Raw genomic sequence first — 18649 nt, forward strand, 5'->3', positions numbered from 1 at the left:
ATCCCAGAACTTAAAGTAAAATTTTAGAAAAAAGTTTAGTACACTTTTGCCAATACAATTTTAAAGACAGTATTTTCAATTTTTTTTTTGTCAAAACTGTGAATCTGTGGATTTAGCTCATTTAATTTATGGAAAACGTCTGCTGTATAATTAGCATTGTCAAATCAATTAGCCAAATCAGGCTGGCTTTTTATCATAAAATCTGACTTCATTTTTCCATTGAAATAATTTCATTAATAAACATTTCAAAAATGATTACAGAAAGCACTGAGAAAGAACTTATAAATGCATTTAAAAAATAGATTACTAAAACCAATCAAGATTAAATACTATAGATATACTTTATTCACTTTTATAGTAAGTTATAAAAAAAGAATAAGCCTATATAACATTTCTCATTACTTAAATTATAATAATGCAATGCAATATAAAATATAAATTATTTATAAAGGCAGGGGTGTGATTAAAAATATGGTATTTCTTTGGTAAATGTGGGTGTCAGGTGATCATTGGCCCTTGTTATAAAGTGAGAATCATAGTGACCACCTCAGAAACACTCCATGAATGTCATATGCATCATGATGAAAATATGCATATGCACTTACTGAAAAAGAAAAGTATATGAAGGCAAAAAATCCCTATTTGATACAGCACAGGAAATAAATTTTGTTAAAAGTAGATGGAAAATACAACACAACGTATGAAATGAAATAAGATGAAAGTTGAATGTAAGGGGGATATATAGTTGATAATATAATTAGATAAATATATTTTAACTAACTTCATATTCATATAACACATGAATTTTAAAGAAATCACATAACATTTTAGTCCTTCAGGTCTTATCCAGTGTGTTTTCAAGAACCTGGTGGTCTGGTTATATTTAAAATACTTAGTGTCACTAACCAGTACTGCTCTACTGTTTGAAGGTGCTTTGATTTCTAGCTAAGGAAATCTGGTAGAAATGAGTATTATGAACAGCTGAAAAACATCGCTTGCATTTTAAGGCATGAAAGAAGCTTTATTTAGTGATTAATATTTCTTACTGATCTTCTCTGTTTTGCATTCATTAAACACTCTATTAAGAGCAAATAATTTTTTGACACTAGTCAGTGTACAGAATAGACAAGCACATTAAAAGAAAGTCCTCATTAACTCCACTGCCCACACTGTACAATATATCTGATTCCATGACATTTCAACACCTGCTTTTTCTAGCACCACTCTTCACTCTTCACAGAAATAAAGACAAAGATGGAGCCCCACAATGTGCTATAGATGCTTTAATTAATTATTATAAGAGGTGCCTTATCTCCTGGTTATAATTATTTTTGCATTGGCTCTTTGGCATTCTTGCAGGTTTTTATACCTGGGCAAAGCACAATGGTAGGATTCCAGAGGGGTGAGAGCTTGTCTTTCTCTTGTAAAGTGAGTGAAGGAAGATTTTGAAATGGGGGTGAGGAAAGGCAAATCTTCATGATGTTAGGAAAGAATATATATTAAGACCTGGATCTGTAATTGGATTCTGATTCCTTTAAAACCATCAATACCCACCAAACCACAAAAGTCTGGGCTCTCTCCAGAGGTACTGAGTACTGCACCCTGGTTCGAAGACCACTGCTTTGCCTACAGTGGAAACAGTAGAAATGGAACAAAGTGGCAGACTAAACATATAGTTTGTGGATGGAATTCACAGGACTTGGCAATAGATTGAATTGGGGTAGGTAAGGGAGCGGGAAATGTCAAGGATGACGCCAATGATTTTTGGTTTAAGCAAGTAGAACTGCTACTTGCTGAGATGAAGAACCCTGGATGTGAAGGTGGCTTCGGCGGCCCTTCATAGTCTGTCTTTTTTGTTGATCTTATTTTGTTTTAGACAGTTTATTGACTGATATTTCATTAAGTTACGACTCTCAACTTTTTGGCCAATTTTATTCAAATGCAAATGATTATTGGCATATAAAAACATTATTTCCAAAAGGATTTTCCTTTAAAAAGTGACATATTTCCTTACCCACCCCAACACCTAAACCCCCTTACCAAACAGCTTCTCAAAGATTCAAATTCATATATAGATTTTATTGTAATATGCGGAAAGGTTACACATTCAAACTTATTAAATATTATAATAAAAATGGGAAGCTGATTTTTAAAATATTAATCACAGCTTTAGATATAATAGGCCCCAACAAATCTCTACATTGTTTTTTTTTCTGGATCCCACCAAGAAATATGAAGTCACCCAGGTGTTTTTTGTGCCTAGCTCAGTGCCTGGCACATAGTAAGCGCTCAATAAATATTGTAGCTGTTGAGTGAGTGAAATATAGAACATTAACTTATTAAATTTTTATAAGACGTTTAAAAAGAAATGGGGTATTTTTATATGTAATTATTTTTATCTTAGAATACCTCTTAGACCTGTTTTATTGTATATACACGATCCTTCACTAGTAAGTGAGGCTTTTTAATGAAAGTTCACGCCCACGAGTTGTGAAAATCTTAAGTGTAAGTCACCTCTTTCAGAGGTCTCAGAGCCACCTGTTCTGTAAACGCACACGTTTCTCCCGCCTTCAGGCCATACTCAGGTAGGCATGCAGGTGGTAGAAAGGTCAGACTAGAGTCTTTAACTTGGGCACCATATCTGATCTGCCTTCAGCGCTCACTTCTGGGCTACTCTGTGCACCCTCAATACCCGCCTTGCTCCCAGCACCGTCGGCTTCACGTCGAGGGCGGCCGCGTACCCGCCGTGGAATCTCGCAAGAGCAGGGGCCCCTCCTCAACTGCCCGGCACCCAGGATCCCTTGCGCCGCGTTCGGGACCCCACCCCCATTCTGGCCTCTTCGCCGGGGCTCAGGCGGGGCTCTCGGTCAGGAGGTTACGACCAGGAGGCGTCGGAACCTGGCGTGGTAGGGCTGTGCTGCGCGGTCCATCCCATTTACCCTCGCCTGGCCCTCTCCGGCGTGGGCGGCCCGGACCTCCGCCGCTTCCAGGAAGGGCCACAACGGCCGTGGGACCACAGCGAGGCGGGTAAGGTCGTCCGCGTCTTCCTGCCAGCGGTCGGCGGAGTCTCGGCGGGCGGGCGGCGCGTGGGGCCGCCGGTGTCGCACTGCGAGGGCTGCGTGGGCGCGGAGGGCCTGGGCGCTCCCCAGCTGCTGTGGGAGCGTCTCCGAGTCCCCGCGCGGAACCCTCACCAGGCAGATGCTGGCCCATCCACCCGGCGCCCGGCGCCGGCCTCGCCGGGGTCCGGACCGCAGGAGCTCTCAACGCGAGGGTCTTCTGAGTTGCCCTTAGTTGCTCTCCCTCAGGCGGGCCGCGTTCTCTTCTATTCCTGTATTTCTGAGGTTTTTTTTTTTCTTTTCCATTTATAAACGAATAATGAGCTCTTTGAAAAAGCTTGCCATCACTTATTGTATAATGTGTATATATACACACTCAACACAAATATGTATGGATTTTTAATGTGTATATATATATATAAGTGATTTTTTATGTAGAGATATAACTTTTCTAAGAAGTTGATGAATTACATTAAGGACACTAATGGATATTTTACTTGCATTTGTGGGATAGACTAGGCTAGGAAATATATGTACATATACAGTCATGTGCCTCATAACAGCGGTGGTCCCATAAGATTATAATGGAGCTGAAAAATTCCTGTTGCCTAGTGATGTCATAGTCAAGGCATTATGTGTTTGTGGTGATGCTGTTGTAAACTGTGCTGCCAGTCATAAAAGTGTAGCACATACAATTACGTACAGTACATAGTACTTGATAATAATGGATGAGTATGTTACTTGCTTGTGTATTTACTATACCATACTTTTTTTTTTGTTTGTTTGTTTTTTTTTTGAGATGGAGTCTCGCTCTGTCACCCAGGCTGGAGTGCAGTGTGGCAGGATCTCAGCTCACTGCAAGCTCCGCCTCCCGTGTTCACGCCATTCTCCTGCCTCAGCCTCCGGACTGGCTGGAACTACAGGCGTCCGCCACGACGCCCGGTTAATTTTTTGTAGTTTTAGTAGAGACGGGATTTCACCGTGTTAGCCAGGATGATCTCAATCTCCTGACCTCGTGACCTGCCTGCCTTGGCCTCCCAAAGTGCTGGATTGCATATTCCAGAAGAAGGCATTGTTATCATAGGAGATGACAGTTCCAGGTGTTATTACCCCAGAGACCTAGTGGGACAAGATGCGGAGTTGAAAGACAGTGATATTGGTGATACTGATCCTGTCTAGGCCTAGGCTAATGTGTGTGTTTGTATCTTAGTTTATAATTAAAAAGTTTAAAAAGTAAAATAAAATTTTAAAATGGAACAATGCCTATACTAGTAGAATAAGGATATAAAGAAAAGAAATATTTCTGTACAGCTGTACAATAATACTTAGCTGTACAATAAACTAAGTATTATTACAAAAGAGTAAGAAATAAAGTTTATAAAGTAAAAAAGTTACAAGAAGTTATGATTTATTATTGAAAAAAATATTTTTGCATTTAAATGTTTTTATTTGTACCAATTTATGAGGTACATGAGAAATTTTGGTACATGTATCTAACGTGTAGTGACCAAATTACGGTACTTAGGTTGTCCATGACCTGAGTACAATATATTTGTATTAAGTATAGTCATTTTACTTCACAATCAAACACTGAATTTATTCCTTGTATCTTACAGAGTCTTTGTATCCTTAAGCCCACTTCCGTTCATCCTCCCCCTTCTTGCCATTCACTCTTCTTAGTCTCTGTTATACATTTTTTCCACTCTCTACCTTCATATATTATTCAAATTTTAAACTTAAATTTTATTCAAATTTTGTAGCTCCCACATATAAATGAGAACATGGCATTTGTCTTTTTGTGTCCGGCTTAATTCACTTAATAACTTCCAGTTCCATCTATGTTACTGCAAATGATATGATTTCATTCTTTTTTATGGCTGAATAATATTTCATTTTGTATGTATGTACCACATTTTTTGTCCATTCATCCATCGATGGGCACTTAGGTTAATTCTGTGTCTTTGCTTTTGTGAATACTGCTGCAGTAAATGTGTGAATGCAGGTATTCCTTTTATATATTGATTTCTTTTACTTTGGGTAGATACTCAGTAGTGAATTGCTGAATTGAATGGTTGTGTTTTTAGTTTTTTGAGAACTCTCCCTACTGCTTTCCATAGTGGCTATACTAGTTTACATACTCAGTAACAGTGTATAAGAGTTCCCTTTTCTCCACATCCTTACCAACATCTGTTATTTTTTTTTTTTTTTTTTTTTTTTTTTTTTTGAGGCGGAGTCTCGCTCTGTCGCCGGGACTGGAGTGCAGTGGCCAGATCTCAGCTCACTGCAAGCTCCGCCTCCCGGGTTTACGCCATTCTCCTGCCTCAGCCTCCCGAGTAGCTGGGACTACAGGCGCCCGCCATCTCGCCCGGCTAGTTTTTGTATTTTTAGTAGAGACGGGGTTTCACCGTGTTAGCCAGGATGGTCTCAATCTCCTGACCTTGTGATCCGCCCGTCTCGGCCTCCCAAAGTGCTGGGATTACAGGCTTGAGCCACCGACATCTGTTATTTTTTGACTTTGACTTTTTATTAATAGCCATTCTGACTGGGATAGGATGGTATCTCATTCTGGTTTTTGATTTGCATTTCTCTGATTAGTGGTATTGAGCATTTTTTTCATATACCTATTGGCTGGTTACATGTCTTATTTTGAGAAATGTCTATGCATGTCCTTTGCATACTTTTTAATGGGATTGTTTGTGCTCTTCCTGTTGAATTGTTTCAGTTCCTTGTATATTCTAGATCTTAGTTCCCTGTTAAATGAATAGTTTGCAATTTTTTTCTCCCATTCAACAGGCTGTTTTTTCAGTCTGTTGATTATTTGTTTTGCTGTGTAGAAACTTTCTGGTTTAAGTCCCATTTATCTATTTTTATTTTTATTGCCTGTGCTTTTGAGATCTTAGTCACAAATTATTTACCTAGACTAATGTCCAGGAGAGTTTTCCCTAGTTTTGGATCTTACATTTAAGTCCTTAATCCATTTGGAGATGATATTTGTATGTAATAAGAGATAGTGGTCCACTTTCATTCTTCCGCATGTGGCTGTCCAGTTTTCCAGGCATCATTTATTGAAAAGGGTATGCTTTTTCCAATGTAGGTTCTTGTCAGTTTTGTTGCAAGTCAGTTGGCTTAAATATGTGGCTTTAATTCTTGGTTCTTTATTTGGTACAATTGGTCTCTTTTTATACCAATGCCATACAGTTTGGGTTATTATAGCTTTGTAGTATATTTTGAAGCCAAGTAATGTGATGCCTCCAGCTTTGTTGTTTTTACTCAGGATTTCTTTGACTATTCAGGCTCTTTTTTGATTCCATATGAATTTGGGGGATTTTTTTTTTTCTAATTCTGTTAAGAATGATATTGGTATTTTGATGGGAATTGCATTGAATCTGTAAATGGCTTTTGGCAATATGGTCATTTAAATGATATTAATTCTTCCTATCCATGAGCATGGGATGCTTTTTCATTAGTTTGTGTCATATTCAATTTCTTTCGTTAGTGTTTTATAGTTTTTTATGTAGAGATCTTTTACCTCTTTGGTTAAATTTATTTTTAGGTATTTTTCTTTTGTGGCTATTGAAAATTAGATTGCCTTCTTGATTTATTTCTTGGCTAGGTCATTATTAGTGTATAGAAATGCTACTGATTTTTGTACATTGGTTTTGTATCCTGCAACTTTACTGAATTCATCTATAAAATCTAAGAGTTGTTTGGTGGAGTTTTTAGGTATTTCTAGATATAAAATCATATGATCAACAGAGAGGGACCATTTGATTTTCTTTTTCACCAATTTGGATGCCTTTTATATCTTGCTCTGGCCTGAATGTTCTAGCTAGGACTTCCAGTATGAGGTTGAATGAGAGTGGTGAAAGGGGACATCCTTATCTTGTTTCAGTTGTTATAGGAAAGGTTTTCAACTTTAATTCAGTATGATGTTAGCTGTGGGTCTATCCTATGTGGCCTTTTACTTTGAGGTATGTTCCTTTTATGCCTGGTTTGTTGAGAGTTTTTATCATGAAACAATGATGAATTTTGTCAAATGCTTGTTCTGCATTTATTGAGATTATCAAATGACTTTTGTCCTTCATTCTGTTGATGTGATGTATCATGTTTATTGATTTGCATATATTAAACCATCCTTGCTCTCCTGGTATAAATCCCACTTGATCATGGTGTATTTTTTTTTTTTTTTTGATGTGCTGTTGGATTTGGTTTCCTAGTATTTTGCTGAGGAGTTTTGCATCTGTGTTCATCAGGGATATTGACCTCTTGTTTTCTTTTTTGTTGTTGTTGTGTTCTTGTGTATTACAGATACCACTAACATTGTTTACAGCCAAAGAAATCATGCAGAGACTACGCTAATACCCACATGCAGACTCAAAGCCAAAGTACCATACCAGCCAGTACCATAGATACATCTTCAGGAAAAAGTCCTTCCCTATGAAAGTAAATTCAAAAATAGGAAGAAGTGACTGTTATACCAGATGCACAGATATTAGCATAAAAACATAAAAAACATGCAAAAGCAAGGACATATGACACCTCTGAAGGAACACAGTAATTGTCCATCAGTAGATCTTAATAAAAAAAAATTGTCAAAATCTCAGACATGGAACTCAATATATTGATTTTAAAGAATCTCAGCGACATACAAGAGGATTGTAAAAAAAAAATACAAATAAATCAGAAGAATAATTTAGGACATGAATGAGAAATTTCCTAAAGAGATAAGATTCTTTTGAAAAGAACCAAATAAAAATTCTGGAACTGAAGAATTTACTGAAGGAAATACAAAATACATGTGAAAGCTTCAACAATTGATTAAATCGGGTAGAAAAAAGAATCTCAGAACTTAAAGATAAGTGTTTTGAAATAATTCAGTCAGAAAAAATAAAAGTATAAAAAAGAATAAGCAAAGCCTTCATAACGTTTGGGACAACATAAAGTGGCAAAAGTTATGAATTATTGATATCCCCAAGGGCAAAGAGGGAAAGGATTAGAAAACCTGTTTTGCAAAATACTAGATAAAAATTTCCCAAGTCTAGCAAGAGATTTAGACATTCAGACACTAGAGGCTCTGTGATCCTCAGGCAGAAACAATGTGAAAAGATCCCTATGGCACATTATGATCAGACTGTCTAAAGTCAAAGATAAAGAATCTTAAAAACACCAGGAGAAAAGAGCCTTGTCACCTATAAAGGAAACCCCATTAGATTACTATAGATTTCTCTGCAGAAACCTGACAGGCTAGAAAAGAATGAATGATATATTCAAAGTGCTAAAAGAAAAAATAATGCCAACTGAGAATATTAGCTAAAGTGAAGTGAAGGAGAAATGGAAGTCATTCCTAGACAAATGCTGAAGGAATTCAGGATCACAAAATTGGTCCCCTAAGAAGTGCTCAAGGAAACCTGAAAGTAAAAGGATGACATTTATCATCATGAACACACATGAAAGTATAAAACTCAGTGGTAAAACAATCACACAAGGGAGGAAGGGAAAGGACTCAAATGATACCACTGCAGAAATCCACCAAACCACAACAGCAAAAAGAGAAAAATAAAGGAACAAAGAATATATAAAACAACCAAAAAACAATTCACAATATAACAGGAACAAAGCCTCACATGTCAATAATAACCTTCAACATAAGTGGATTAAATTATTCACTTAAAAGATATAGAATAGCTGAATGGATTTTAAAAAGATTCAGCTATGTGCTGCTTACAAGAAACTCACCTTATCAGTAATGACACATATAGATTGAAAGTAAAGGGATAGAAAAAGATATTCCATGCAAATGGAAACCAAAAGGGAGTAGGAGTAGCCATACTTAGATAAAACAGACTTTAAGTCAAGAATAGTAGAAAAGACAAGGTCATTATATAATGATAAAGAATTAATCCAGCTGGAAGATCCAACAGTTCTAAATATGTGCAACCAACACTGGAGCACCCATATTAATAAAGCAAATATTACTAGCTATAAAGACTGCCATACGATCATAGTAGGGGACTTCAATACCCCACTCTCAGTATTAGACAGATTATCTAGACAGAAAATCAAAAAAGAAACATTAGATTTGAACTGGACTTGAGACCAAATGAACTTAACAAACATTTACAGAACGTTCAGGCCAACAACTGCAGAATATATATTCTCATTAGCACATGGAATATTCTCTAGGACAGACTAGATTATTAGGCCACAAAACAAGTCTCAACACATTTTTAAAAATAAAAATCAAGTATCTTTTTTTGACCACATTGGAATAAAACTAGAAAGTAATAAGAACAACTCTGGAAACTATAAAAATACATGGAAATTTAACAACTTACTCCTGAATGACCAGTGAGTCAATGAAGAAATTAAGACAGAAAGAAAAAAAAATTTTGAAACAAATGAAAATGGAAACATAACATACCAAAACCTGTGGAATATATCAAAATAAGTGTTAATGGGGAATTTTATAGCAATGAATACCTACGTGAAAAAAAAGTAGAAAGATTACTAATTAACAATCTAACAATGTACCTCAAAGACAAATCAAACCCTAAATTAGTAGAAGAAAAGAAACAATGAAGATCAGATCTAAATGAAATAATGACTAAAAAACATAAAGAGGATCAATGAAATGAAAAGTTGATCATTTGAAAAGAAATAAAATTGATAATTGATAAACCACAACCACCAGCAAGACAAACCAGAAAAGGAGAGAGAAAAGACCTAAATAAACAAAATCAGAAATGAAAAGGAGACACTACAACTGATACCAAAGAAACGTAAAGAATCATTAGATTCTTTACGTTTAGTTGTTCATAATCATTAGATTATGAACAACTGCATGCCAAAAAAAAAAAAAAAAGGAAAACCTAGAAGAAATGGATAAATCCCTGGACATATACAACCTATTAAGATTGAACCATGAAGAAAGAGAGAACATCAGCAAACCAATAGGTAGTAACAAGTTCAAAGCTGTAATAAAAAGTCCCCCATCAAAGAAAAGCCTGGGACCTGATGCCTTCACTGCTGAATTCTACCAAACATTTAAAGAATAACTAATACTAATCCTACTCCAATCCTTCAAGAAAAGTGAAGAGGAGGGAATACTTCCAACCTCATTCTACAAGGCTGGCATTACCCTGAAGCCCAAACCGGAGAAGGACACACAAAAAAGGAAAACTGTACGCAAGTATCACTGATGAAGATAGATGCAGAAATTCTCAACAAAATTCTAGCAAAACAAATTCAACAACACATTAAAAAAATTATTCACCATGTTCAACTGAGATTCTTGCCAGGGATGTAAAGATGGTTCAACATACACAAATCAGTAAATGTGATACATCGCATTAACAGAACCAGGAACAAAAATCACATGATTATTTGATTAGTTGTCAAAAAGCATTTTATAAAATTAAACATCCTTTTATGATAAACATCCTCATCAAAATGGGTATAGAAGGAGCATACCACACTTATACTCTCCCAGGACTAAACCAGGAAGAAGTTGAATCCCTGAATAGACCAATAGCAGGCCCTGAAATTGAGGCAATAATTAATACCCTACCAACCAAAAAAAGTCCAGGGCCAGACGAATTCACAGCCGAATTCTACCAGAGGTACAAGGAGGAGTTGGTACCATTCCTTCTGAAACTATTCCAATCAGTAGAAAAAGACCCTAACTCATTTTATGAGGCCAACATCATCCTGATACCAAAGCCTGACAGAGATACAACAAAAAAAGGAGAATTTTAGATCAGTATCCCTGATGAACATCGATGCAAAAATCCTCAATAAAATACTGGCAAACCGAATCCAGCAGCACATCAAAAAGCTTACCCACCATGATCAAATGGGCTTCATCCCTGGGATGCAAGGCTGGTTCAACATACGCAAATCGATAAACATAATCCAGCATATAAACAGAACAAAAGACAAAAACCACATGATTATCTCAATAGATGCAGAAAAGGCCTTTGACAAAATTCAACAGCCCTTCATGCTAAAAATTCTCAGTAAATTCGATATTGATGGAACGTATCTCAAAATAATAAGAGCTATTTATGACAAACCCACAGTAAATATCATACTGAATGGGCAAAAACTGGAAAAATTCCCTTTGAAAACTGGCACAAGACAGGGATGCCCTCTCTCACCACTCCTATTCAACATAGTGTTGGAAGTTCTGTCTAGGACAATCAGGCAAGAGAAAGAAATAAAAGGTATTCTGTTAGGAAAAGAAGAAGTCAAATTGTCCCTGTTTGCAGATGACATGATTGTATATTTAGAAAACCCCATCGTCTTAGCCCAATATCTCCTTAAGCTGATAAGCAATTTCAGCATAGCCTCAGGATACAAAATCAATGTGCAAAAATCATAAGCATTCGTATACACCAGTAACAGACAAACAACCAAATCATGAATGAACTCCCATTCACAATAGCTTCAAAGAGAATAAAATATCTAGGAATCCAACTTACAAGGGATGTAAAGGACCTCTTCAAGGAGAACTACAAACCACTGCTCAGTGAAATCAAAGAGGACACAAACAAATGGAAGAACATACCATGCTCATGGATAGGAAGAATCAATATTGTGAAAATGGCCATACTGCCCAAGGTAATTTATAGATTCAATGCCGTCCCCATTAAGCTACCAAGGACTTTCTTCACAGAATTGGAAAAAATTGCTTTAAAGTTCATATGGAACCAAAAAAGAGCCCGCATTGCCAAGACAATCCTAGGTCAAAAGAACAAAGCTGGAGGCATCATGCTACCTGACTTCAAACTATACTACAAGGCTACAGTAACCAAAACAGCATGGTACTGGTACCAAAACAGAGATATAGATCAATGGAACAGAACAGAGCCCTCAGAAATAATACCACACATCTACAGCCACCTGACCTTTGACAAACCTGACAAACAAGAAACGGGGAAAGGATTCCCTATTGAATAAATGGTGCTGGGAAAATTGGCTAGCCATAAGTAGAAAGCCGAAACTGGATCCTTTCCTTACTCCTTATATGAAAATTAATTCAAGATGGATTAGAGACTTAAATGTTAGACCTAAAACCATAAAAACCCTAGAAGAAAACCTAGGTAATACAATGCAGGACATAGGCATGGGCAAGGACTTCATGTCTAAAACACCAAAAGCAACGGCAACAAAAGCCAAAATTGACATATGAGATCTAATTAAACTAAAGAGCTTCTGGACAGCAAAAGGAACTACCATCAGAGTGAATAGGCAACCTACAGAATGGGAGAAAATTTTTGCAATCTACTCATCTGACAAAGGGCTAATATCCAGAACCTATAAAGAACTCAATCAAATTTACAAGAAGAAAACAAACAACCTCATCAAAAAGTGGGCAAAGGATATGAACAGACACTTCTCAAAAGAAGACATTCATACAGCCAACAGACACATGAAAAAATGCTCATCATCACTCGCCATCAGAGAAATGCAAATCAAAACCACAATGAGATACCATCTCACACCAGTTAGAATGGCAATCATTAAAACGTCAGGAAACAATAGGTGCTGGAGAGGATGTGGAGAAATAGGAACACTTTTACACTGTTGGTGGGACTGTAAACTAATTCAACCATTGTGGAAGACAGTGTGGTGATTCCTCAAGGATCTGGAACTAGAAATACCATTTGACCCAGCCATTCCATTACTGGGGATATACCCAAAGGATTATAAATCATGCTGCTATAAAGACACATGCACATGTATGTTTATTGCAGCACTATTCACTATAGCAAAGACTTGGAATCAACCCAGATATCCATCAGAGACAGACTGGATTAAGAAAATGTGGCACATATACACCATGGAATACTATGTAGCCATAAAAAAGGATGAGTTCATGTCCTTTGTAGGGACATGGATGCAGCTGGAAATCATTCTTAGCAAATGGTCGCAAGAATAGAAAACCAAATACTGCATATTCTCACTCATAGGTGGGAAATGAACCATGAGATCATTTGGACACAGGAAGGGGATCATCACACACCAGGTCCTATTGTTGGGGGGTGGTGGGAAGGTATAGCATTAGGAGATATACCTAATGTAAATGGCAAGTTAATGGGTGCAGCACACCAACATGGCACATGTATACATATGTAACAAACCTACACATTGTGCACATGTACCCTATTACTTAAAGTATAATAATAATAATAATAAAAAGAAAATATGGTATGTATACAAAATGGAATACCATTCAGCCATAAAAAAGAACCCTGTTGTTTACAGCAACGTGAATGGAGCTAGTGGCTATTATGCTAAGTGAAATAAGCCAAGCACAGAAAGACAGATATCACATGTTCTCACTCATACGTGGGAGCAAAAAAAATGACTCTCATGCAAATAGAGTAGAATGGTAGTTACCAGAGGCCAGGAAGGGGAGGGGGATGAATGGAAAAAGAGGAATAAATATATTTATTACCACTGAACTATACATGTAAAAATGCTAAAGATGGCAAATTATATATGTATATTTTACCTCGTTAAAAAAATAACAATTTTAAAAATAAAATACTTGACTGACAGTTATTTTCTTCTCAGCATTTTGAGGATATTAATTTATTTCTTCTGGCATCTGTTGTCTAATAATCCAGTTAAACAATACACTTTTAGTCTTTTTATTTTGACAGAGTAAGTAGAACCCTCAGATTCACTGGATTATACTCTAATCCTTTTCCCCTATACCTTGTCATCATTAATCTTGGCATGGCCCTTTTAAACTAATCAAAAAACGGCCGGGTGTATTGGTTCACGCCTGTAATTCCACCACTTTGGGAGGCCCAGGCGGGTGGATCACAAGGTCAGGAGATTGAGACCATCCTGGCTAACATGGTGAAACCCCTTCTCTACTAAAAATACAAAAAAAAAAAAAAAAAAAAATTAGCTGGGTGTGGTGGTGGGCGCCTGTTGTCCCATCTGCTCGGGAGGCTGAGGCAGGAGAATGGTGTGAACCTGGGAGGTGGAGCTTGTAGTGAGCCGAGATCGCGCCACTGCACTCCAGCCTGGGTGACAGAGCAAGACTCCGTCTCAAAAAAAAAAAAAAAAAAAGAAAGAACATGTTTCAGAAAACATGTTGAAGTAATAAACATCTGCAAACCCATTGTATAACACAAGACAGAATATTGAACAATATTTTTTATCTATGAACCTCTTTTATATGGTTTGGTTCAGTGTCCCCACCCACATCTCCTGTTGTATTTCTTTGTGTTGGAGGAGGGGCCTCGTGGGAGGTGAGTGAATCATGGAGGCAGATGAATCCTTTGTCAAATAAATGTTAAATGTTATTTCAGTTGTCTATTACTGTGTGACAAACCACCTTAAACTCTTGTAGCTTCAATCAACAACAGTTTCTCTTGATTCTAGACTGAGCTGAGTAGTTTTGCTGCTCCATGTGGCATTGCACTCATTCAGCTGGCTGCATTCATTTGATGGCTAAGCTGGGCTGAAGTGAAGAAAGCGTCACTTACATGGTGCTTTAGTGCTTTCTCACATACTATTCCATGTGGCTGACTTGGGTGGTCATGGTCATCTCAGGGTAGTCAGACTTCCCACATAGTGGATAGCTTTAAAAGGGAAAGTGAAAGCTGGCAGGTTTCTTAAGGACTAGGCCTAGAACTGGCTAATATTATTTTCACAGTATTCTGTTGGTCAAAGGAATTCACTAAGACCAGCCCAGATTCAAAAAGAGGAGAAATAGACCCCTCTTTTTGATGAATGGAGTAGCATCCATGTATATCAATCAATTAATGGTGGTTATCTTTGGAGACTGTGTGTTACATATCTTTTGTAAATATCCCACAGTGTGCAGCTTGTCTTTTTATTTTCTTTAGAGTGAGGTTTAATAAATAAATTCCTAATTTTAATACAATTTAGTTTTTGGAATTTTATATTATATTCTTGTTTGTAAGTTATTCACTATCTCTAGATCAGAAAATTGTTCAGTTTTCAAGTTTTACTTCTCACATTTCAGTCACTCTGAAAAACCTTTTTTGTCCTTGTTTTGTTTGTATATTTGGTGTGAGTCAGGAAACGAATCTAATTTCATTTTTTTCCCCTTATGGCTTTTTTTTCCTAGCTGGATTATTTTTCCACCTGATTTGATATGTCACTTGTTATATATCAACATTTCATCTACTTTTTTTTTTTTTTTTTGAGACAGAGTCTTGCTCTGTTACCCAGGCTGGAGTGTAGTGGCACAATCTCGACTCATTGCACCCTCTGCCTCCTGGGTACAAGTGATTGTCCTGCCTCAGCCTCCTGAGTGACTGGGATTACTGGCATGCACCACCACACCTGACTAATTTTTGTATTTTGAGTAGAGATGGGATTTTACCATGTCAGTCAGGCTGGTCTTGAACTCCTGACCTCAGATAATCTGTTCTCCTTGGCTTCCCAAAGTGCTGGGATTATAGGTGTGAGCCACCGCTCCTAGCCTCATCTACATTTGGTACGGTTTCTTTGATTTCCATGATATTATCTGTAAATTTCTATGTTTCAGTACTATGCTGCCTCAGTTACTAAAGCTTTATTATTCTACTATTAGACTCTCCTTCATGTTATTTTTTCCCCAGAAATGTCTTGGCTATTTCTGACCTTTTATTCTTCTATATACATTTTTAATCATCTTGACAAGGTCTATCAAATAAACAAACAAAAAAACTGTTGAGATTCTGATTGGAGTTATATTGACTGTGAAGAATTGATGTCTTTGTAAGTTTTTCTACTCAGTAATTTGCTCTTTTGATCCTCTCGATTGTAGGTTTATTTTCTATTTTTAAACATTTCTGCTCTAATCTTTAGTATTATTCTACTTTGGATTTATAAAGTTTTACTTTTTCTAACTTCTTATTTTGGATACTTAATTTAGATAATATTTCTTGTTTTCTAGTGTAAGCATTTTATGGCTGTATATTTACCTATGAGTACCTCTTTAGCTGCATCTCACAAGTTTTAATTTTAATATTGTAGCATTTATTTCTTAATATTCTAAATTTTCTATCATTTCTTTTTTTGAAATGTGAATTACTTAGACATGTGTTTCTTAATTTCCAAATTTATGGGGTTTCATGATTCATCTATTTCTACTCTAATTGTATCGTGGTCATAGAATTTGGGCTATATGATGATAAATCATTTCAAATGTGTTGACTTACATTATGATCCAGCAGGTGGTTGATTTTCAAACTATGCCATATGTGCTTAAAATTATATGTATTCTCCACTTCTTGAGTTTTATATAATATATATGTTAAATCAAACTTTTAAATTGGGTTGTTAAAATCTGTATCCTTAATGTTTTTGTTTGTTTGTTAGTTTTGGTAGGAAAAGGTTGGCCTGATTAACTGAAATACGTTTGTTAAAATGCCTCATTATCATACTAGATTTATTTTTTCTCCCTATGGTTCTGTCAGTTTTTGCAATATGTATTATATGTTTACACATTTGCATTCCATATTTAGAAGCCATGTTGTTAAGTCCAAGTTCCAAACTATTCTGTTTTATTTTCTGGGCGAAATGAAAATTTGGTCACTATGTAGTGATCCTCTTTCTATCTAGTGACTTTTTCTGCTTGAATATCTTTTTTTCTGATAGAAATGTAGCTATAATATTTTTATTTTCTTTAATAGTTGCCTGGTATATCTCTTTCCTGTACTTGCATCCTTGTTGTATCCTTATGTTTCAGAAATTTGTCTTTTGAATAGGGTATAACTGAACTTTCTTCCCAATTTTGCTATCATTGTCCTTTTAGATAATTTAGTTCATTTATATTGATTATAATTAGTAATATGTTTCTATTTATTTCTGCCACTTTATTTTGTACTTTCTCTTTTGTTCTGACTTTTCTGTTTATCTTTCTGTCTCCTCTTAGACTGGTTGCTTATATATTTATTTTTATTTCACCCCCGACTCCCAACTGTTAGCTTGAAATTTATGCATTCTATATATCCTTTAGTTATTACCATAAAAATTTTAAGGTGCATACTTATCAAAGAATAAGTTTAATCCATCTGTTTTTCTTCCTCCAGAAAATGCAAGTATCTTAAAACATTTTAGTTCTGATCATTCCCCCTCCTGACCTCTGCACTGTTATTGTTGGATAATTTAGTTCCATCTCACTTTTAATCCCATAATAAATAATTATTGTTTTATGCAGTATTTGTTTAGCTTTACTCATGTATTACTTTTTTTGCTTATAATTTTTTCTTTCATCTGAGTCCTTCCACTTGGGATCATCGTACTTCTTTTTTGAAGTCCTTTAGGATAATTTTAATGTGTGTTTATTTTATTTGCCTAGAAATGTCTTTATCTTGCCTTTATTCTTGAAACATATTTTTACCAGTTATAGAATTCCAAGTTGATGGTTATTTTTCCTTAGCACATTGAAAATATTGTATCATTTTCTTGGTTTAGATTTTACCGTCAAGAAGCCCATTCTTAGTCCAGTGGTTTTCCAGTTTAAGTAATCTATCTCTAGTACCATTAGGATCTCCTCCTTGTCTTTGGCATTCTGCAGTTTCACTATGTTGGGGGTGTGTGTGTGTGTTTATCCACATGTGGGTGCTCATGTGTATATATGTATGAACATATGTTCATTCTGCTTAGAATTTGTTGGACTTTATGAAACTGAAGATTTATGTCTGGAAGATTATTCTCAGTCATTATGGTCCCCATTTGTCTCTTCCAGAGTCTTGATTCGTTTTGTCTGATTTATTACTTTATTCTCTGTAATAGTTAACCTGTCTTTTATTTTTTTAGATCTACCTGAACAAAAATAAGATTACTGTTTGGGAAAGTAAAGGAGGAAATGAATATTGTATGGGCAACCTATTAAAGTCAGCCACAACTATCCTTTATTTTAAACCTTTTCTCATGTTTTTAATCCCTCTTTTATATAAACACATAGTTTGTTTTGCCTGTGATACTTTGGAAGGTTCATGCATTATTATTTTTCTTCAAGACTTGTAATATAATACATTATATTTCAACCTGTATTTTGTGAGCTGTGTATTTTAGATAGCATCTATTGACTGGCCACTGCAAAATGAAGACATTAGAATATAATTCATGAATTTACCTTTTATCCAGTGTCTCCTACTCCCACATTTCCATTGTTTATGTTATAATTTTTGTTCTTCTTATGGATAATTTTACACTTTTTAATAATATATTTAAACTTCCGTTATTTTATTTATCAGCCTTAACCAGTCAGTGTCTGTTGACCTCTGTATCTGAAAGATGAGGAAAACAAATCACTTATGTTACCTACATTCCATCTACCTCCCTTTCCTCCCATCTTGATTTTGTTTTACTTGTACTATTACTTCAATACTCATATTTAGGTTTTATTTACTATCTAAATATAAGTATAGAAATAAAATGTTCTGTGTTCATAAGTCCATTCATTGTTTTGACTTAGTTCTGTATTTAAATGAGTTTAATGCTGTTATTATTATTTTCTTTATTTACAAGTTGTCCTTTTTTAATGTCTGTGTTGGTGGGATCTATTGTCATGTGCCTTTTACAAAGAAAGTATTATGGGTGATATTTTTATTGAA

General features: G+C 35.8%; 1 protein-coding gene across 2 annotated transcripts in view; it reads left to right on the top strand.

The window, feature by feature from the left end:
• Window positions 1-2388: 2388 nt before the first annotated feature.
• Window positions 2389-18649, top strand: part of DNAH14 (dynein axonemal heavy chain 14) — a 604313-nt gene continuing 588052 nt past the window's right edge. For both annotated transcript variants that reach the window (XM_033199195.1, XM_033199196.1), the window contains exon 1: window positions 2389-3027. The gene's annotated coding sequence lies outside the window, so the exon portion shown is untranslated. The remainder of the gene's footprint in view (window positions 3028-18649) is intronic.

This window comes from Trachypithecus francoisi, unplaced genomic scaffold, assembly GCF_009764315.1.
Source record: "Trachypithecus francoisi isolate TF-2019V2 unplaced genomic scaffold, Tfra_2.0 Lachesis_group5, whole genome shotgun sequence".
NCBI classification, from domain to species: Eukaryota; Metazoa; Chordata; class Mammalia; order Primates; family Cercopithecidae; genus Trachypithecus; species Trachypithecus francoisi.